Source organism: Bidens hawaiensis, unplaced genomic scaffold (assembly GCF_021521415.1).
Source record: "Bidens hawaiensis isolate Kalapana, Puna unplaced genomic scaffold, B.hawaiensis_p1.1 tig00017563_1, whole genome shotgun sequence".
Lineage (NCBI taxonomy): Eukaryota > Viridiplantae > Streptophyta > Magnoliopsida > Asterales > Asteraceae > Bidens > Bidens hawaiensis.
Window position 1 is genome coordinate 429,083 of NW_027492653.1, and position 22,785 is coordinate 451,867.

General features: G+C 39.4%; 1 pseudogene across 1 annotated transcript; it reads right to left on the reverse strand.

Moving 5' to 3' along the window:
* Positions 1–18,567: 18,567 nt before the first annotated feature.
* LOC143554138 (serine/threonine-protein kinase rio2-like) lies at positions 18,568–21,360 on the reverse strand (annotated as a pseudogene). The gene is made up of 13 exons (XR_013138940.1): positions 21,209–21,360; positions 21,061–21,107; positions 20,807–20,877; positions 20,597–20,710; positions 20,342–20,517; positions 20,155–20,243; positions 19,968–20,078; positions 19,802–19,875; positions 19,665–19,712; positions 19,415–19,577; positions 19,164–19,328; positions 18,940–19,026; positions 18,568–18,854 (listed from the first exon to the last, which is right to left on the reverse strand). The product of XR_013138940.1 is annotated as a serine/threonine-protein kinase rio2-like (transcript).
* Between the last annotated feature and the right edge of the window lie 1,425 nt (positions 21,361–22,785).

The window sequence follows — 22,785 nt, forward strand, 5'->3', positions numbered from 1 at the left end:
GCTATCTCGCCGATTTCAGAGAAGAGAAGCCTCGCGCATGCGTAGACAGCAACGTTCCCAGGAAATGGCCGCCGCAATAGCCCAAGCTTTGAGCCAAAACAATACCAACACCTCTGGTTACAACATTAAGTCCTTTAACGCGGGTAACCCTCCAAAGTTCACAGGTCTTGAAGGAGCCACCGTGATGCTCCAGTGGCTTGAGAAAATAGAAAACGCTTTCCTCCACACCCAATGCCCCTCAGACAGACGAACCCTATATGCTTCCAGTGTCCTGGAATCTAGAGCGCTTACATGGTGGAATGGAGTAGCTCATGCGCGTGGCGCAGAAGCTGCTTCCAGCATGCTCTGGGAGGAATTTAAGGAAATTCTGACGCGAGAATTCTGCCCTCCCAACGAAGTTAAGCACCTGGAGGAAGAATTCTGGAACTTGAAGCAATACAGCGGTGAAGCGCGCGAGTACGCGACGCGCTTCCATGAACTAAGCCTGCTTGTCCCTCACCTTGTTACCCCTTCCCGCCGAGCCATAGAGAAATTCCTTGGGGGTCTCCCCATGGAAATTCAAGATTCTGTATGGGCCAGAAACCCAGTAACCCTCTCTGACGCCATTGAGTTGGCCGCTGTGCTCAGCGACAACCATGTCAGAGCAGGAACCCTGTTCCTGCGGGGAACAGAAAAGACCAAACTCACCAAGACTGCCCCTGAACCAACAGAAACCAAACCCGAACCCTCAAACCGTAACAACCTCAAGCGCAGGCGCAAAGCCTATGCGCTTACCAACCCGCCCATAGTCCAGCAACCCGCTTACCAACCTCTAGCATACGCCCCTCAACCCCTGTCAGCCTACCCAACACCTCCTGTAGTCCACAACTATGCCTTAACCAATCCAGCACTCCCTGCCCCGCCAACTAAGAAACCTTACACAGGAAACCATCCCTTTTGCCCAACCTGTAGATTTCACCACCCAACCCAAACCCCGTGTCGACTTTGTAACCGATGTGGCCGTACTGGTCACACTGCTGAAAACTGTAGAGTCCTTCCCGCCAATCCAATTGCGCCAACACCACCAGTCTACCCGCAGAACCCACAATCAATCTACCAAAACCCACGACCCAGATCGTGCTTTAACTGCGGTGATCCCAGTCATTTCCGGAACGCGTGCCCAAGGCTACAAATGCAAATCACACAAGCGAATCCGGTGAACCAGATTTCAAACCAAGTAATGCGTGGACGAGCTTTTAACATAACCGCGCACCAAGCGCAAGCGAATAATGACGTAGTTAATGGTACATTTTTGCTTAACGGATTTTATGCTTCTATACTTTTTGATACTGGCGCCGATCGAAGTTTTATTTCTCGCGCGTTTGAGCAGAAGCTTGCGCGACCGCGCGATAACTTAAAAGAAGTTTTTTCAGTTGAATTGGCTAATGGTGAAACTATTTTAATAAACTCAGTGATTAAAGATTGCACGCTTAACCTTAACGAAAACGATTTTCTAATCGACCTCATCCCCATGCCTCTTGGAAGCTTTGATGTCATTATTGGTATGGACTGGCTCTCGAATAATCGCGCCGAAGTTATTTGCGCCAAGAAGATGGTTCGCATACCTCGAGAAAATGGTGATCTTCATATCTACGGCGAAAAACCCTCCCGCGGTCTTAAACTTATGTCTTGCGCCGAAGCCCGAAGGCTCATGCGGAAAAGGTGTATTGCATTCTTAGCCCATGTGGTCAAACCTGCTGAAGAAGAGAAGCTTCGCGATATCCCTGTTGTGCGTGATTTCCCTGAAGTTTTTCCTGATGATCTTCCTGGTATCCCTCCCGCTCGTGAAGTCGAGTTTCGTGTTGATCTTGTCCCTGGTGCTTCCCCCGTAGCTAAATCTCCTTATCGTCTTGCACCCGCTGAGATGCAAGAATTGGCAAGCCAACTTCAAGAGTTGACTGCTAAAGGATTCATTCGCCCTAGCTCTTCGCCCTGGGGTGCTCCGGTGTTGTTCGTTAAAAAGAAAGATGGATCGTTTCGCATGTGTATAGATTACCGCGAGTTGAACAAACTCACCATTAAGAACCGGTATCCCTTACCGCGTATTGACGACCTCTTTGATCAACTCCAAGGTGCCTCTTGTTTTTCCAAGATCGATCTCCGCTCTGGCTATCACCAGTTGCGCATCCGCGATGAAGATGTTCCGAAGACTGCTTTTCGAACTCATTATGGCCATTTTGAATTCTTGGTCATGTCCTTCGGTTTAACCAACGCACCCGCCGTTTTCATGGATCTAATGAATCGGGTGTGTAGGCCTTTCTTGGATAAATTCGTGATTGTGTTTATCGATGGTGTTCTGGTGTATTCTAAGACCAAGGCCGAGCATGAGCAACATCTTGTAACATCCCTAAATTTCAAAGGTAATATTAATTATATTACTTATTAATAGATGGGAAGTTTACTCGGGTTATCAGGAAATAAATAAAAGAATAGGAGTTGGTATGGGTCGGGCTAGTGTCGGGTAATGGAAGTGGGTTATGGACTTGGGTTAATTGAGATAGGTTAAATGAGAATGGGATTTCAGGGATATAAATACCCCCAAAATCCCAAAATATCTCATTTCTCACCAAACTCCCTAACACACACTCCTTACACCCTCAAAACACACACATTCTAACCGATCTAGATTCGAAGCCGAGACCCGAGATTTGTTGATAGATCTGAGTTGGTAAGGTAAGAACTAATCTAACAAAGCTATTATTACTGAAAATGGTTAGGATTGGATGGGTTAACCGGACCCGAAACCCAACTGCCCAAATCGGACCCCTAAAACGTCGATTTTAGGCCGATTTGATGGTTGGGGTTTGTAGGCACCGATCATACGGTTCCGTGGGAACCAAAATCGAGTTATTTGGCTAAGAAACGAAGGAGTTATGGGCAAACAGATCTGCAGCGCGACAACTTCGCCTGCAAGATTAAGTTCGCCTGATGAACTTCGCCTTCAAGCGTAACTTCGCCTTCAAGCGTAACTTCGCCTAAGGATAACTTCGCCTACGGCCAAGTTCGCCTAAGGATAACTTCGCCTGAAGCCAAGTTCGCCTAAGGATAACTTCGCCTGAAGCCAAGTTCGCCTAAGGTTTAACTTCGCCTGAAGCCAAGTTCGCCTAAGGTTTAACTTCGCCTGAAGCCAAGTTCGCCTAACGTTTAACTTCGCCTGAAGCCAAGTTCGCCTAAGGTTTAACTTCGCCTGAAGCCAAGTTCGCCTGAGGTTTAACTTCGCCTGAAGTGAGGTTCGTTTAGAAAATAAATTAAAAACCTAATGGAAAATGTGTTAAGACAGTTATCGAAAATAAAATTTTTCCAAGCTGACCTGGCAGCTTAACCCCAGCCAGGGGCTCTGCCCCTTGGACCCCGCTAGGGGCTGCCGCCCCTAGAACCCCGCTACCAGGGGCGCTGCCCCCCGGACCCCCGTTCGTTGTGGGTCATATAAAGATAGAAACGCAACATAAGTAGTAGTAGCTAATTGATACGTGTAAATATTATACAGTTAGACGTGCACAGCTCAAGAGGGGAATAACTATTAACGGAGAGCGTAACAGTATTCAGGTGAGTTTCTAGCCCCATTCCTTGTTATGTTTTCGGGGCTGTGTGCATACTCGATGTGTTGTTAATACATTTATCCTAAGTGATAAGTGTATGTCATATGTGATATGTGTGATAGATATGAATGATTGTTTGTCGGTACGCGAACGATCTTCGGATATTGCGCGTACTGTCAGGTTAAAAATAACGGTACGAATATTATATATCGAAGATGTATGAATATTTCAAATGAATACTTGTCGGGGCATGAACGATCTTCGGATATTGCACGTATCGACAAGAGGTATGGTTGTTAAATGAATGATGTAAAGAACGCCTAGGGTGTTCTTATGCTATGATGTAATTATTGTATATGTGAAGTAGGTGTATACAGGTACACGAATGGTATGTGAGTTCTACGTTCGACATAGTAAGTTAGGATGGCAAATCCCTCTAGCTTTTGTCGGACATAGACTCGGCTGGTGATGGCGTAGTTAAGGACTGCGGGCCTTATACGTAAAGTAGATGATAGATGTAAACGTAGTTAAGGACTGCGGGCCTTATACGTAAAGTAGATGATAGATGTAAACGTAGATAGGGACGGTGGGCCTTATACGTGTTACAGATAATAGACGACAACGTAGTTAAGGACTGCGGACCTTATACGTATTATAGATAGGCATCAGCATAGGAAAGGACTGTGGACCTTATACGTGCTGTAGTTGTATTGTGGTAGCATAGGGGAGGACTGCGGACCTCGTACGTGCTATGGTTTAGGTTGCAACATAGGGGAGGACTGTGGACCTTGTACGTGTTGTGGATGTAGGATGGTATAGGGAAGGACTGCGGACCTTGCACGTACCATAAAGGGTGAACATAGGTAAGGACTGCGGACCTTTGTACGTGTTCACGACCTTGAGTACAGGTATAGACGGTGAACTATGAACGTACTCTCGGTAGACTGAGGTTAGTGATTGTAGATATGTATGTATGTATGGTAGCAAGTATGTAAGTAAGAAAGAAAGTATGTAAGTAAGAATGAAGATATGAGTACTTATGTGTGTATGAAAGAAAGTTATGAGGTTAAGTACGTATGTATGTAATAAGGTATTGTATGGTATTGTATGATTAACTAGAACTCACTCAGCGTAGCTGACTTTTAGTATGCACGCAGGTGAGCTGATTACAGAGTTAGCATGAGGATGACACACGGCATGGATTGAACGGCTGGCATCTGAAGAAAGAAGTAAAGATGTTTTAAATATAAAGTTTTGTGTTATGGTATCAAAGAAAAGGTTTAACGTTTTGTAACAAATGATTGATGTTTTATATTCCGCGAAAAGTTTTAATAAACTCTGATTTGAAGAACTGTGTTTATGAGTAAATCCGACGCTAAAGTAGGGTTACCGGTAACGGGGCCTTACACATCTCCGATTGGTATTGCAAAAGCTTAGAGCCGAGCAGCTCTTTGCCAAGCTCTCCAAGTGTGAATTTTGGTCGGATGAAGTACAGTTTCTTGGCCATGTTGTTAACAAGATGGGTATTCATGTCGACCCATCCAAGATTGAAGCAATCAAGAACTGGATCACGCCATCCACTCCTACCGAAATCCGTTCCTTCTTGGGCTTAGCTGGTTATTACCGGCGCTTCATTTCGAACTTCTCGAAGATCGCTTTGCCTTTAACAGCTCTAACGCACAAAGGTAAACCGTATATTTGGGGCTCGAAGCAAGAAAAAGCCTTTCTAACGCTCAAGCGATTGTTGTGTGAAGCTCCTGTTCTTGCGCTACCTGAGGGTAATGATGATTTTGTCGTGTATTGCGATGCATCCAACCAAGGTCTCGGTTGTGTTCTTATGCAACGAGGCAAGGTTATCGCTTACGCATCAAGGCAACTTAAGGTTCATGAAAAGAATTATACAACTCACGACCTCGAACTTGGTGCAGTTGTTTTTGCCTTGAAGATCTGGAGACACTACCTTTATGGCACTAAGTGTATCCTCTACACTGACCATAAAAGCCTTCAGCATATCTTTGATCAAAAGGAACTCAACATGAGGCAACGCCGATGGAACGAACTCATCAGCGATTACGATTGTGTGATCCGGTATCATCCTGGTAAGGCTAATGTGGTAGCCGATGCGCTCAGCCGAAAACCCTACCAGCTTAACTGTATCTTGCCGCGCACGCATCTTCACTTTGCGCCGATTCAAAGCAACCTTGAATCGCGTATTCGTGACGCGCAGCGCGCATCCATCAGTAATGGTAACCTTCGCGCCGAGTTAGCGTGTGGCGCGGAAGCACATTTTGTCCCTAATCTGAGTGGAATTCTCTGCTATCTCAATCGCATCTGGATTCCCTTTGATGAGAATCTTCGCGCTGATATCCTGAGTGAAGCGCACAAATCTCGGTATTCTATTCATCCTGGCGCTGATAAGATGTACAAGGATTTGCGCATTACTTATTGGTGGCCCGGTATGAAAAAGGATATTGCTGTGTTCGTAGCTAAATGTCTGACTTGTTCTAAAGTAAAAGCTGAACACCAACGCCCATCTGGTTTGCTCGAACAACCAGAAATTCCTACGTGGAAATGGGAATGTGTAGCGATGGACTTTATTACCAAGTTACCTTTGACAGCAAGCAAACATGATAGCATTTGGGTAATAGTGGATCGTTTGACTAAGTCTGCTCACTTCCTGCCCATTCGTGAAAACTACCGTGTTGAGCAACTCGCGCAGCTTTATGTCAAGGAAATTGTCTGCCGCCATGGTACTCCTTTGAGCATCATATCCGATCGCGATGGCCGTTTTATATCTCGCTTTTGGAAATCTCTCCAATCTGCGCTAGGAACTCGCTTGGACATGAGTACGGCATATCATCCTCAGACTGACGGTCAGTCTGAGCGAACTATTCAAACTCTTGAGGATATGCTCCGATCTTGTGTTCTTGATTTTGGAGGTAATTGGGATTCGCACCTGCCTTTGATCGAGTTCTCTTATAATAACAGCTATCATTCCAGTATTGGTATGGCCCCATTTGAAGCACTTTACGGTCGTAAGTGCCGCTCCCCGATTTGTTGGAGCGAAGTGGGAGAAGCTCAAATCACAGGACCCGAACTTGTTCAAGAGACAACCGATAAAATCGCCAAGATCCGTGATCATCTGCTGACTGCTAGAAGCCGACAGAAGAGTTACGCAGATCGCAGACGAAAGCCTCTCGAATTTCAAGTTGGTGATCTTGTTCTCCTCAAAGTGTCGCCTTGGAAGGGTGTTGTCCGCTTTGGGAAGAAAGGTAAGCTTGCTCCTCGTTATGTTGGTCCATTCAAGATTCTCGCGCGTGTGGGAAAAGTTGCCTACAGACTTGACCTGCCGCCCTGCGCTCAGTAATGTGCATCCAACGTTCCATGTATCCAATCTCAAGAAGTGTTTAGCTGACGAGAACCTTCACATTCCACTTGATGAAGTTCAAGTTGATGAAACTATGCATTTCGTTGAGAAGCCTGTTGAGATTATGGATCGCGAGGTTAAGCAAACCAAGCGCAGTCGTATCCCTATTGTTAAAGTTCGCTGGGAGTCCAAGCGCGGAGCCGAGTTTACATGGGAAAGGGAAGATCAAATGAAGATCAAGTACCCGCACCTGTTCTCTGCGCAACCTACTTCGAGATAAATTTCGGGACGAAATTTCTTAAAGTAGGGGAGACTGTGACATCTGCCCCGATCCGACCCGACCCAGGTACCCGTTTCTCTTACCCGATCTCTTTCTTTTATGATTTAATATTTATTTATACTTATACTTTATTTTTAATAATGTTTTCCTTCCCGCCTCTTTCTCTCTCTTTCTTTCCGCCGTCCCGTCCCTCTTCTCTCTTTCCGCCTTGTTTCCCTCTTTTTCTTCTAACTCTTTGCTTGTCCTTTGTTCCTTCCCGCCTAAGGTTGTCTGCGCAGCTCCACGCGCCAGACCCCTTACAAGGAATCCTGCGTGAAGACCACCTGTTTCAGCGATACGCGAGACGAACTCTTCTCGCAGCGCGCTAAGAATTGTAATTCTTCTCGCAGCGCGCGAAGGACGGTAGTTCTTCCCGCGACGCGCTAAGGATTTGTAGTTCTTCTCGCAGCGCGCTAAGGATCGTAGTTCATCCCTCGACGCGCGAAGAATTATAGTTCTTCCCGCGGCGCGCTAGGAATTTTAGTTCCTCCCGCGGCGCGCTAAGAAATGTGATTCTTCCCGCGGCGCGCTTAGAAATGTAGTTCTTTCCGCGACGCGTTAAGGTTAGTTCTGTCTGCCTTCGCGCTCGCGCTCTCTTGACCTTCTGTGTCAGCCTTCTCGCGCTAAACCCTTTGAGTTTTCTTCTGTTTAATCTAGCCGTTTGCTTTTGTGTTGTCTTATCTTTTGAGCCGTTGACCTAATCTGCTTTATGTCTGAAAAGTTACTTTCGGCGCAGCATGCGCACCAACCCCATTGGTTGGCAGAAAAAGTGACTGACATTATCTTTGGAGATCTGCTTTTTCCATGCCTGACCTGTACCTTTATCTGAACCGCCCATGCCTTTTTTTACTGTTCCCTGTCAGCTTTATCTTGCCTCTGCAGCTGCCATATCTTTCCATATCTTTTGCTTTTGGATTCTTATGCTTTTTGATATCTTTTGCTTGATCCTGTTAAAGATCTTTTCCCCTTTTCTAGGGATTATGTCTCCTAGGGTTTTCCTATAAATAATAATAATATTTTAACACTACACACACAAAACACTTAATCTCTCCTGTTCTCTTGCTCCTTGCTCTCTCTGCCGTCTTCCTCTCTACCTCCGTCTTCCTCCCTGTTCTGCCCTGCTTTTCCGGTAATATATATATATTATATATAATAATTTACTTATTAATTATGCTAACTTATAATCAAGACTTAAAACAAATCATTAAAACAATAATCTTATTTATAGGTTAACTTGTGCTTGTTTAAAGTTGGTTCTTGCTTTATCTTACACCGCATCGTTTATCAAGTGAGTAATCTAGTACCTAATCCCTTTTTGCTTTTAATGTTTTGGGATGTTCATGTGTTCATACAAACTTAGAGTCTTAAACTGTTTATGAACTTTAGTCGCGCAGTATCCCATGTGTTGAGGACGTAGACTTGGCTGTTTATTTGTATGTGTGGATCATTAACCGTCTTGTCGGTCTATTCCGCAGTTCTCATGGTACCATTAGATGAACACGGGAGAACTATCGTTTATGATTTTCTCTTTTGTTTGCACATGCACAGTTTGTCTTGTTTGTGAGCTCAATTGTGAGCACTGGCAGTCTATGAATCTTAGAGTTGGTCCCGATCAGATTACACCCTTGTTGAAAACCAGATATACACATGTTGCGCGCAGATTTATGGTTATCTATGTATTGTATTAAACTTGATTTCTCACCAACACGCAAGTGTTTGACGTTTATTTTAACACATGTTCAGGTTTGCAGTAGCTGTTTTGGAGCTTGTGGACACCTAGGAAGTTTTCTTTATTTTGGACCTAGATTAAAATGTATCAAGACAAGTTATTGCTGTTTTATTATTATGATTTATAATATATTGATTTATGATGATTTATGTTATCTTGTGTTTACCCTGCGCGTGCGCGAATGAATGTATTTATTAAATATTGACACCCAATAGTGTCACGAGTAATGAAACAATATGTGGCGCCCCGATGTATAATCCGCCTTTGGTCGGGGTGTTACAACAACAGGGGCGGATCACCTTAAATCATCTCGAGGTTCGTAGTTCATCATCCAAAATCAATAGCCGAAAACTAATCGAAGATCATGAGCGGCTGATTCGTCTCGACTCATTCCCGGGATGTAGAGTATTGTAACTTTTTAGTATTTTCTCATTTATTAGAACTGAATGATTGTAGTTATTGATTTATGATCTATGAACATTGATGTTTGGTATTGTTGAGCATTTAGTCAGTTTAGGTTTATTTCAATCAGAAGGGATAATTTGACAATTATTGTGATACATGTTCATAGGGTTGTATTGATTAGTTTGAATATTATGAAGCATACAATTGCCTTAGTTGAGTCATGATGGCATGACCCTTTTTGACAATCAGTGCACCGTGTTAGCTAGCGATTGTTGATGCCTAAGGTTTAACTAGTTGATTAACCAGATTCAATATTGATAGTTAACCTGTAAATGACATGAGATTGCTTTTGTTACATGCTTGAACCCCGGATGTGATATGTTCTTGTTAATTGTTTGAAACTTGATTACTTGTTTGTTTAATTCTAAACTCAAATCGTTGCTAGTGTGATCAGCACTCCACAAAACTTCATAATTGTTTCCTTATAATTGTTTTATAAATATAATTAAATAAACGAGCAAACGCATAACATTGACCACATGCTCATCTAGACTCGATACCTAACTTAGCCTGTCTCTAGGTAAATTAGTTTTTTGTATGATCAGCACAACACGGTCATCGTAGCTCAAATCCTAACCAATAGAGTCCAGATCATGTCAACTCGTACCTTAAGTCAATCTGACATATACGTGTATGTGAGTGTGTGTGTGTGTGTGTGTGAAGCTTAGTAATTGAAAATAACATGTCATATAAGGTATGCCGATGCAAAAGGTAGTTAAGGTCCATAATTGCCCTAAGGACTAGTAAAAGACTAAGTCACGACATCGTTAGAGAACTCCATCCATTTGCGCCATATAGAGGACGTATACAATTAGCCCACGTATAAAGGATTTCGTTTATTTGATCTGACCCGTGCATGACCATTAAAATCATAAACGTATAAATATATCGTCAAATGTAAATCAATACGTCAAAGGTACACATAAAATAATGCAAACATTTATAAGCCTATTCGTATTAATCGTATTATTATAAAATCATGGTACAAATGTGTGTGTGTCAGCCCTAAAACGTTTAAAAGAGGACACATAAAACTCGTCTTAATGTACAATGCTTGTGTTTTAGATAGTTAGAAAACCAAAGTGAAGAACAAACCCTAGATCAATTAAAAACATGTGCAATCATATGTTTATGTTACTAAAGACCCTTGTAGTCATTCACTTTTGATATGAACATAGCCATGATAGCATGATTAGCTCAAGACACGACACCATGCTCAGTCCAACCAAAACGAAGCCCATTTACTCAGGTTGCGACTCCCATGACCCATGCATAACCCAAGATCATGCCTTTTATTGCGAAATAGGCCAGCCTTCCATCATTAATGTCGAGCTGTAACTCTAGCATGGTTGCCCTTACACATGACGTACAACCTTGCATTAATGCTTGAGATCATTAACTATACTTCATGCCTAGTCTAGCTTGACCCAAAACCTAACTATGGCCAAGTTTTCAACAAATACCCAACCCATGGTGACAAACAATAGCAATCAATTTCATGATCCGGTTAGAACCCCCTCATGTATTATTTTACATCTTATATTAAAATGCCTATGTTATATGCATAAAAGTTTTGATACACATGTACATATCATTTGTAGGTTAAATTATTTATACATGATTTGCACATGTATATGTTTAGTAACTAAATGAAACTTATATGTTAGAAGCATGTATATTAGTCATGTTGAATAAGGAAAATATTAAACATATAGAGCATGCTTGGGATTGAGTTTGAAAAATGCTTGACAATCACAAAAATCTTTTTTATTTTAGACTTTTGAAATGGTTAAAAAACAGTTTTTCAAAAGCCTCAAATCCTGACTTTTTAAAATGGATTTTTGAAAAGCCAATAAGCATTTTTCAAACTCAATCCCAAACATGCTCATAGTAATAAAATTTAAAATTATAAAATGAAATTTTGTAATAAGAAATTATTGAAATTGTGCATAATATTTTGTATTTATTACTATTGCCTTTTTCTAAGTTAAGTTTTTTAAATTAAAAACTGAATAGGAAGGTATGAAATATGATAGGCGGCAAAAAGAATTACGGGTACAACCAGTTAGTTATTTATTAGGTATAGATTCAAACTTTAAAGCAAAACCCACTATATCGTAAAGTATTTTAAAACATTAAGAAGGCGGTAAGAAAAACCAGTAAGAATTTACAAAGCCAATTACCGCGTTCACTTTATAATGCTACCTTAGCATATACTGGGATTCCTTGAAGTACTTAATATCTTATTATTAAAAGAAAAAAGGAAAAGGAAAAAATATCAACCATTGGTGTTGGGCAGCCCAAATTGCCTTTGAAAAGCCACTAAATTAAAATTATATATATACAAACAACTTTTGTATGCATTATAAGTTGTACTTCGAGCTTTATAACTTGTATTCACTTTTTGTTTTGTTTTTTCTTTTTTTTTATCTTTAATATTTTGACTTTTAACCTAAAACTTTTACATATTTTATAATTTAACCTCAACACATTTTACTTTCAACTTCGTTTCTCTATACTTTTTATTTTTTACGAATCTTTAGTTTTACGTTTTGATCTAAATTTTAAGATTTAACATGTCGCATTGTGCGTGCGTGGTTCAACATTTATAAACATATTTTTCTTCGTTTAATGGTTCTGTTGCAACGCGTGGGTTCTAGATCGACTTAGTTATTGCTTTTTCTCTTTTACATTTAACTTGCATGATTAGGCTACTTTTTCAAGTCCCAGATCGATAATCAAACACCAAGTAAATAAATAACTCTTGTTTATTTATCAGAAAATCTCACTTAAAATATTGATTACAAACCCTCAAACCCTAACTCGGTTGTACCAACTTCTTTTTCTAATGTCTAACCATAACTCGACTTATATAGACTAACCAAACTTGCTAGCCAAGACATTACCAAATATAATAGACCCTAATAGTTCTTGGGCTGAGCTTTACACTTAGGCCAAACAACAATTGTGCCAATAATCACCCCCCAATTGTTGTATCCGATTCACCCAACTCACCCCCTAATTTCCTACTCGAAATTGGCGGATCTTCAACTTCACGCTTGTCATCATTCTCTTGATTTCCCGAGGCTTTTCTTGATCTCTTGCAATGTTCTTTGGGATCCACCTAGCTTGAAGTAACACTTGCTTCGTTTGATCATCAGACGTCTTCCCTTAGGCTTGAATCACTTTCTTGACCACGCGTTTAAGTTCTTGATCACTTTTCTTTGGACTTTGAATTTTGGAACTTGGATCTTTGATTGGAATCTGACTCGTAACCGTTTTGTCTTCTTTCAGTCCAACACTTTGAAGATCTGTACCTGCAAAATTCTTCATTCCAATGATATCTCGTTTACCGGGACTTGTTATCTTGAGGCTAATCTTGCATAATCTGTCCTTGGTCCTTGTCACCTTCATCAAAAGCTTACATGTATCATCTTTAATGGTTAGCAAATCATTTTTCATGTGAATCTCGCATCCACCTTCCGTTGCTTGACCAAGACTTATGATATTGCACTATAAGCTCCGGATGTAGTAGACATCGGTCAACAGGCGCTGCTCCCCCGTTTTCCCTTCAATTAAGACCGACCCTTTTCCCCGAATACCAATACAAGATTCATCTCCGAACTTCACCGTTCCCGTTTCTTGTTCATTCAATTCATAAAAGTACGCTTTATTACCCGTCATGTGATTCGATGCTCCATTGTCGAGATACCAAACATCTTTCTCCATCGGCTCGGTTTCGAAACGCTTTGGAATCACACCGTCTTCATTAAGTAAAACTGTATTTTTATCACCTTTTATCATAAACAAAGATGGATCAAAATCATCAACTTTGTTCAAATTAGATTCTTCCTTTTTCTTCATACGTTCCGGGCACATAGATGCAAAGTGACCAAACTCATCACAACGGTAACACTGAACCTGTGATTTATCCTTTCTTCTCCTTTGACGATCATTCATTCTTCTTTGACCCGTATACCTTGACCCACGATCTTGACCACCTCGGTTTTCGCAACCATCTTGGTCCTCATCGTCTCGGTCTTGACCTCCAGTTTCACGGCCTCTTCCACGCCTTTGTGAACTCAGCCAACCCTTAGCTCGGCTACCGAACTGATCATACGACTTGCCTTTATAACTACCTTCCGATCGATTGAAAAGTAATTGGCCTTGTGAATTTGAAGCGCGCTCTCTCCCTCATAGACGTTCCTCAAACGCCTTAAGTCTTCCAATAGCATCTTCAACATCAAACTATCGAGATCAACACTTTGCTCGATTGAGGCTACGAGTTGAAAGTACTTATCTGGAACCGCATCCAGCAATTTCTTCACCAAGACATCTTGCTCGAACACGTGACCTAGACTCGTTACCTTTGAAACCATACTTGTTATTTTTCTTGCAAACTCGTCAACAGTCTCATTTTCTGCCATCTTGAGTTTCTCAAATTCACTTTTCAACGTTAGCAGTCGAGCCTTTTGAACTCGCTCGGCCCCAACATACCGTGCCTTCAAAGCCATCCATATATCCCGGGCATTCTTGTATTGAGAAATCTGAAGAAGAATATCACAATCTACCACTTGAAACAAAAACGATCTTGCCGTTTTATTCTTCTTCGCATCAATAGCCGCACCCTCTTCTGGTTGAACAACATCCCATAGATCTTGATCATCCAAGATCGTTTCCACCACAATCGCCAATGTGATGTAATTAGTTCCATTCAGCTTTGGAATCTGTAACGATATCCCCCCACTCACTTTGGGTTGAATTACCGGTCTTTCTTCGTCACTTGCCGTTGACGTCAAACCCCTTTGCTCCACCTCTTTGGAACAAATACAAGCCAATCAATCCCGAACAACTTTTTAGAACTGAACCAACTTATTCGTATCAAACCTTGGTTAAAATCTAACTCGTTTAACCCAATAAATACGAACTCTGAATTGAACCGTCTTGTTCAACCCAAAGAAAATACGAGTCAACAAAAAAGAAAAAAAATCTAAACAACTTGTTTCCCCCTTTTTTTTTCTCGTTATAAGTACCAGAAGGAAAATCAAGTATGATTTTAGCTTTTGACTTTTCTTTCTTCGAAATCCTCGTCACACCAATTAATACGAAGAATAACTTCAGCACCAATTAACTTTGTGAGCACTAATTGCAAAGAATTACAAAGACTCGCGGCTTGCTTTCTTTGTTAAACCGCAAAACAAAGAACCAAAACAAAAAGTCTACGAACACCTTGTTTAATCCCAAAACAAGAAACTGGAAACAAGAACCCGGTGACGCGAGAACGGCGATGGCGACCCAATGAACTTGGTCGTTAGTCACGATTTCTTCCCAGCGTGCCTTGGTCTCAACGGCGTAAGCGGACGCCGATCTTCTTCCAGTAGCGACTGTGCCTCACTCACACAACGGCCACGGGATCTTCCGGTGGCGGTTTAGCCGATTATCGATTTCTTGTCCCAAATCGATAATCAAACACCAAGTAAACAAATAAGTCTTGTTTATTTATCAGAAAATCTCACTCAAAAAACTGATTACAAACCCTCAAACCCTGACTCGGTTTTACTCTTGATGAACCCTAACTCGGTTGCACCAACTTCTTTTTCTAATGTCTAACCACAACTCCGCTTATATAGACTAACCAAACTTGTCAGCCAAGACATTACCAAATATAATAAAATTCTTGGGTTGGACTTTACACTTGGGCCAAACAACAATTGTGCCAACACTTTTCGTTTGGTTTTATATTGTCATTTTTATTTTCTTTTTATACGAGTTTTTTTTTTGTGTTGGTGGTCCCTGGCGTGGTGTGACATGGGCACTACTTGGTATGGTTTTACGTCCCCGCAACAACGTGAGGCTTAATACTAGTTTGCTATAAATTTGAATTACTGAAGAAACTAATACAAATTTTGGTTTGAAAAACCATTTCTTGACACACGTCTTACATTGTTTAAGAAAGAAAAAGAAAATTGTGTCTACTGAAACAGGTATGGCTTTGTTCGGGTGAACTTGTTGCTTTGGTAGAAATTAAATCTCGTAATGGTAATAATTTTGTCCTTAAGGGGGCATCCGACAGTTAAGACGGTGTGTCTCACATACAAAAGGTTGATTGTTCAAATTCTGCAAAATGCATGTTATGAAGTATTTATCTTATTATCCTAAAAAAAATCTAAGAATTGTTGTTCAAGAAAACGTAACCGCAATATAGACCAAAGAGATCTATAATCTATGATGGTTTACAAGTCAATTCTTCTTTAGGAATCATGTTCCCTTCTTCAACATCCATTGTCATCATCTCCCCTATATGTCACAAGTCACACTCAAACACCACATAGGAGTCACTTATCGAATCAGCCTAAACTAAAATAAACTTATATTAAGACATTTTATAAAACACGGTATATATGGGTGTGAATTTCTAACACGACACATACCTAATATGAAATTTTCGGGTTTTGGTTTGGTATAAATAAGTCACGGTTATTTTCTGCAGACCCGTTTAGCTAAAAGGGCTGTGTTCAAGTCAAACCTGATAGGTTCACGATTTGATATGCTTAACCCATTTATTTTATAAAATATTGAATTGATTGTATATATCATGCTATGATTTAAATCTAAAAAGAAATTTGAATTTTTTAGATAAACTTGAATTTGTGTGCTAGCTAGTTTTATACAAAGGATTGAAATAGGCTGTTTTGAAAACATGAAGGCGATTGGTGGCAGTCATAATTGTAAAAGGGCTAAAGAGTGTATGTATGCTACTAATTAAAGTAGAGCAGCTAACTATAGGTAAGGCACGTGTCATATTACATTACCTAAGATGATTGTCTGGCGACAGGATTGTCGTGCATGTTGAAGAGATACATTGCATTGGTTAAGGTGTTACGTGACTACATTGTGTCAAAATTCTTTTTACACATTAAAAAAGTAACCACTTTGGTTGTTTTATAAAATGATTCATTTGGGCTTTAATATAGCTTTAATATATTAAATTAACTATATGTGTAAAAGCTTCATTTGGGCTGGTGAATCGACTCGGATCCGATATGTCAAGCTTAGGCTCAACGCATTTATATCAAATGAGACTAAATAAATCTCGAGCTCGTTTAAGAGATTATGCTAGCTTGATTCGAGTTTTTAGCAAGCCGAATTCGAATAGCTCACGAGCAGCTTGACTAGTTTACACCCTATATAAGCATTGTAATTTTGTGACGTATATGTTAGTAATTTGATATCTCAAACAATACACACAAACACGAGTAATGTTGCAAGAAAAAAATAAACGAAGATGAACACGCGAAATTTACATGGTTCAATCGGTTGACCTACATCCGCGGGTTGCAACCATGACAGTTTTATTATTATTCTGCCTCACTCGTGACGAGAATATTTCAAGTACAATGAATAGAGATTACATTAGGGCTTATTACTTGTTAAGCAAGAAAACTAAACAGCCCAAAGCCCGTCTTAGCTTTCAATCTTCATTAAACCCAATAACTGTCTTCAAGATATTCAATAATAAACCGAACCCAAATCAAGACTCAAAAGCACAACACCTAGATACCATTAGACCAGAGCCCTCTACCATATAAGGTTAACAACTACATCAACGTTTATTTGACATAAGCTAAGGAGACATCACCCCATCAAAGTGGTGTGTGCATCATGTGTGTCTAAGAGAGAGAGAGAGAGAGTTGATTAAAGAAAAAGTTACAATAAAGTTGAAAGTATATGCTTAGGAAGATCCTCTTCTTTGCCCACCCACCCCCACCTCATGACTTCAAAAGCCATAAACAAAACCCAACCATCTAAGTTTTCCAAAATGGGCGTACAAGTGGCAGAACGAGGTGGTGGCAATGACCATGAAGTTGCAGAGGAAGATTATATCAAGTCATAATGGTTTATATACACCATTAGGGCAACTAAAACCTTTGGCAAATTATTTAAGTGTTTTCAAGAACATGAGTTTGTTTTAGAGAAGATATTATAACTTTTCTTATGTAAGGTTTTCATGAAACTCTTGTATTGTTTTACTTAAATAAAGCTTTTGTTTGCTGCTTCTTATATAACGTTTTTTAATGGCTACTAGCTATATAACGATTGTTATTGATTGGGTTACAAATTATGTATGTAATTATTTTGGAAAATAATATGACAAAGGATGTTACTTGTTAGTAACATGGTGGCCACCAACATATTCAAATTCGCCAAACGCATTCTCGACTGACATCACATATGATGTTTTAAGTTCTACAAGATTTGATGACGTTGTTGTCAAGGTTTGCTTTGTCGACCTTTAATAAATCTTTGTGTTGTCCTACGTATGTGAACACATGATCTGGTTTGAGGTCGTGCTTTATGTGGATATGATAGCTAATATGATAGCTATTCGACATCAACATACCCGGAGTGTTAAGTCTTGTTATATTTTCGGTAGAAGAGACCTAAATCTTGTGCCATGCAAAAAAATAACTATGTGTGCTCGAAATGTATTTGATAACGCATGTACTGAGAACACAATCCTGGGTCTCGTATTATTTGTGAGATACATCGGTGCACCAAAAGCTCAAGTACATTACTTATGAACCAAGCACTAAGGATCGATCCTTGTGTACGATAGTGATCAGTTAACCACGAGCTAAGGTTGATATGGTTGTGGCTCTGAGGTGTTCAAAAGATTTATTTTGCGGTTTTGGCGTTCATCAAAAATGAGCTCTAAGTGGAGACCACGAACAGAAGGCTATCAAGGTGTTTCGTGTGTACCCATAGTCAACATTACAGTTAGGCATGTATAATATTCATTTGTATTTGCTTATATTCGTTTGTTTATGTTTGTTAAGTAATCATTCATACTGTTATTATTTTGAAACCTGTATAATTTTCATATTTTAGTCACCCACTTGTAAAATTGTTCAAGGTTCAACCCAATTCTATATATGCATTAAGTCATTATATAAATTAATCTGATAGTTTTTCAAAATATTAGCTTAACTCTTTTATTTCATTTGTTAGTTTTTCAAAATCAATAAAGGTTAAGCAGGTGGCAAACCAGATAAGTGATTTTTAAATGCATATTTTAAAACACAAACCTCCTTGAACCCACCTCAACTCACTCCAACCAACAAAATTGTTCCAACAGTAAATACAAAATAACCTATTTTGAAGGTAATATTTGTTACAAGAGTAAATAATAAAATTATAAAAGGATGAGATGAGATGGGATCACCAGTTACCCTTCTGAATCTTTGAATTATGGGAGGATTTTCCACCTTTGTCTTTATAAGAATTTCTTGAAGCGTGTGACTTTCTCCCCGCACGTGCTGCTTGGATCGCACGTCTTCGCTGCTTCGCTAAACGTTCCTCGAGTTCAGGATTATCTTCCTGCTCTTTGTCTTCCACCTGGAAATTCAATACGCGTTGGTATATAAAATGAAACAAATAGTCCGAGATGATTTGACTACCAAACATGAACGGAAACAAATACCTCGTCACTTGCATCTTCATGCTTCCCTTCGTTTTGTTGATCCTCTACCACAACACCACCATTGCCAGGTTGTTCATCATCATCAGCCTTCATAATGTGATAAAACGATTCAAAATTGCATCACACGAAAACTAATGTATAAACGTATGCATACAAGGCTTTCAAAAACCTCCTCACATGATTATTGACCTGTGTAAGCTATTATTTCGAAATTTAAATTGTACCTTGGTCAATGAGCATAAAGAATCAAAATTTTGAATATCTGATGCGTTTAATTTAGAAGAATCGTGATCCTCGTTGTCTTCTACTTCTTCATTGTGATCCTCATCGTCTTCTACTTCATCATCTTCTATTTCTTCATCATCGGAACCATGTATCTTCTCAGTGAACTACAATTTCCCAAAAATGCAACCCTTTAGACAAACAATAACAAACTATAAACACGAGTCTTTAATAGTACAAAGATGCTTCATACTTTTTCAATATCAGCTTGTTCTTTCCTGCTAAAACCGCTTGCAGAAAGTTCCTTGTCAAGGAAACCAGAAGCTTTCTTTATTGAAGAAAACCGAGGCTTTACAGAATCAGATTCTGTATCTGAATCTGAATCATCAGCATTTGCATCAAAAGAGAGGTTAAACCTGGAAACAAGAAAATAACAAATGATTTTAGAGCCAGTCGTGTAATGATAAAAAGTGTATCATAAAAGTTAGAAATTGTTAAAGAACCTCTTGCTGAAAAACTTGATAATGCATGCAACGTCACGATCAAAGTACCTATAATCATGTTTTAAATCAAATCAAAGTTACTTCAAATAAAAGAAAATTGAAAACAGTCAAGAAAAATATATAAAAGTTAATCATACATTTCTGCATTTCGATGAGATACAGATACCATTTGAGGAAAATCTATGATTGTAATGTTCTCATCATCATCTATCTGCAACCAAAAAAAAATACTATAAAATCAGAAGCGAGTTATAAAGTTAAAAAAACATTAAGCGGGATGTTAAAATGATTCGAAAAGCATACCATTATGTTAAACTCGTTGAAGTCACAGTGCCATGCTCTGCGAGACGGTCAACAACTCCTATAATCTTCTCAAAAACGGTATCAGGATTTTGCAATTGCTTCACCTGCACACTGCACCAATATGTTATTCAAATGCAGAAAGTTGTCATTTAAACCTAATCTCTTGCATTTGTACCAGCATACTTACAATGGATAGCCTTGTACAAGTGAGATAATTGCACAATGGCGATTGCAGTCCACAGCATTTGGGTCAGGAAAACCATGTTCTTGCAAAGCCTATTCAACAATAAATTATTTTTCAAATCAATAACCATGAACGAAGATGGTAAAAACAAATGTAGCAAAAAATGAAGATTGTGCAATTACAAAGATACCTTCATAAAAGCAAACTCTTTGAGAGCAGCAAGACGAGACAGATACAGCCAGCTGAAGCTACTTCGGTGCCTTAAGTAGTCACGTTTAGACTTGACAGCTCTAAATGAGGTCCTACCCAATCTATGTAATTTCATAGCCATAATTGTACCATCTTCATTTGCAACCTCAAAAATATCTTTAAAGAAAGGCCAGGTTAGAATGTATGATAAAGAAATTAAGTATCAAATTATTTAAATTCAAATCAAACATATTACCAGATTCTTTCCCCACACCACTTTGACGCCTAACTGACGAAAATACACCTTGGTTAACCATAGTCTTTATAGCAAGAAAATCATATCCAAGGTATGTGAGTCGAAATCCATCATCTACAGCAAAAGAAATAATAACATTATTAAAAACACAAGCAGCTTAGATAAAACCCTAGCTTTGATGTTTCACATTAGAACAGGTGAAATACAAACACTTTGAAGAGTCGTGATGCAACAACTTGTGCTTGAGCAAATTCTTTAACACCTTATAAGTCCCACCATGCCTATATACAACCAGAATATTAGTATTTATTGCATGTAACAAAACCTATAGATAAGCACATAAGAAAACTCATACTATCGTAAACACAAAAAGTGTGCATGTGTTTGCAAGTATGAAACAAAAGATAAAAATATTAGGGAAGTAATAGCCATATAATGATATAAATGTAGTGGTAAAGGTGAACCTGAGTGAGGCAATGCGTTCAATGAGCTCTGCAGGCACAATTTCATGCTGAAAAGGGAGCAATACATGTTTTTCATATGAGAAACTGGCAATATAATTTATAAATTTAATGTGATGACTGACAGCACACTGTAAAAAAAAAAACTTACATTGCGCATTCCCATCTCGACTGCGGTCAGAACCCTGAAGTCATCTTTTGAGAGGTACCGCAAAACATTCACATCAAGCTTCATTCCTCCTCTTCTTTTGCAATTAGTCTTTACACAGTGTACTCACGGATTGTAAATACCCTAAAAAGGACAGCATTTACCTAATGGTTAATTCACCAATTGGCATCAATAGATGGAGTTCTCTACACTATACGCTGGAATCGGTTCCACCTCTACCCAGTCAAAACCCAGACCCGACCAATAAAAACAGGGCAACCTGACCCAGTTATTGACTTTTGTAGACAAAACCCAAAACTGATTACTACCCTGTTTCGGTTCCTGGAAATACCCGATTTGCCTACCTCTACCTTAATCCGAATTAGTTTTAATTACAAGAACTTTAATGCATATTTGAGTAAAAACCTTTTATACCATATATTGTAACTTTATATTGACAAGTTTTTCAACCTAGTTTTGATAGATTAAGTTTAGAGAACTTTATATAGTAGAACTGATGTAATGAGAGTAGTGGCGAAGCTGCGATGACCGAAGTCACAGGCCCAAAAATTTTCAGGTCGACGATTCGGTTCGTGTCGGTGGTTCGGGCCGTGTCGGTGGTTCGGTTCGGGTCGGATCAAACAAAATGACATCTAAATATCTAATTTTTTTCAATTCATTCAAAAACGATCGTTCTTACAATTAAAAAAAACTAGACCTAAAATATCCATAATACCAATTACAAGGTTAATTGACTAATTTCCCCAAATCCCCAATTCACAATTACAAACCCTAATTTTATAATCCTTGAACACAGAACTATGTTTAACAAAACAAAGAATAGAGCAAATGAACAATTACCTTGCAGTGGAGCCGTGGAGGAGCGGCGGTGGTGGACGAGCGGGACGAGCGGCGGTGGTCCGGTGGGAGGCTAGCAGGTAGCAGTTGTAGGGCTTTGATTAAAAGACCCGGTCCATGTTTTATTTTTAGGTTTTGTTATGTTTTTTTTTTAATAATTTACTAAAAAACCGCCTCAAATTTGAGTTTTATTATAAACAAAGTTTTTTATACATTTTTTATAACTTTTGTTTATAAAAACCGTGATGTTTTATAAAAAAAATCAAGCGATAGCGTATTATATAAAAAAAAATTGGTGGTGACCGGTAGCTTTTTGAAAAAATACATTGGCAATGACCGAGCTTAATATCTATAAAAGTTTTTGGAAAAAATCGTGAAATTTGCCCTACTAACCGAGAAAACAGCCCCTTCATAGCTGCGCCATTGCGCCCGTGAGCACTCGTCCGAAGGCATGACAGTGCAATGAGATAAAACTTGTTCAGTTCAAGGTTCCAACTAGTGAGCGTTACATGCTCGTCTAGTCTCCCACTATACCATGGTGCCGTTGAAACTAAACGATAGGGGTAGGAATCAAACCTGATTCACATGGTACACTAAGTCACTTCCTTACCACTCTACCACTAAGTTTTAATTATAAGTCTTTCAGCCTAGTTTATATAGATTAAAGGTTTTTTGAACTTTTTCTAAAATTTAATTATGAGAACTCACATGAAAATTTATCA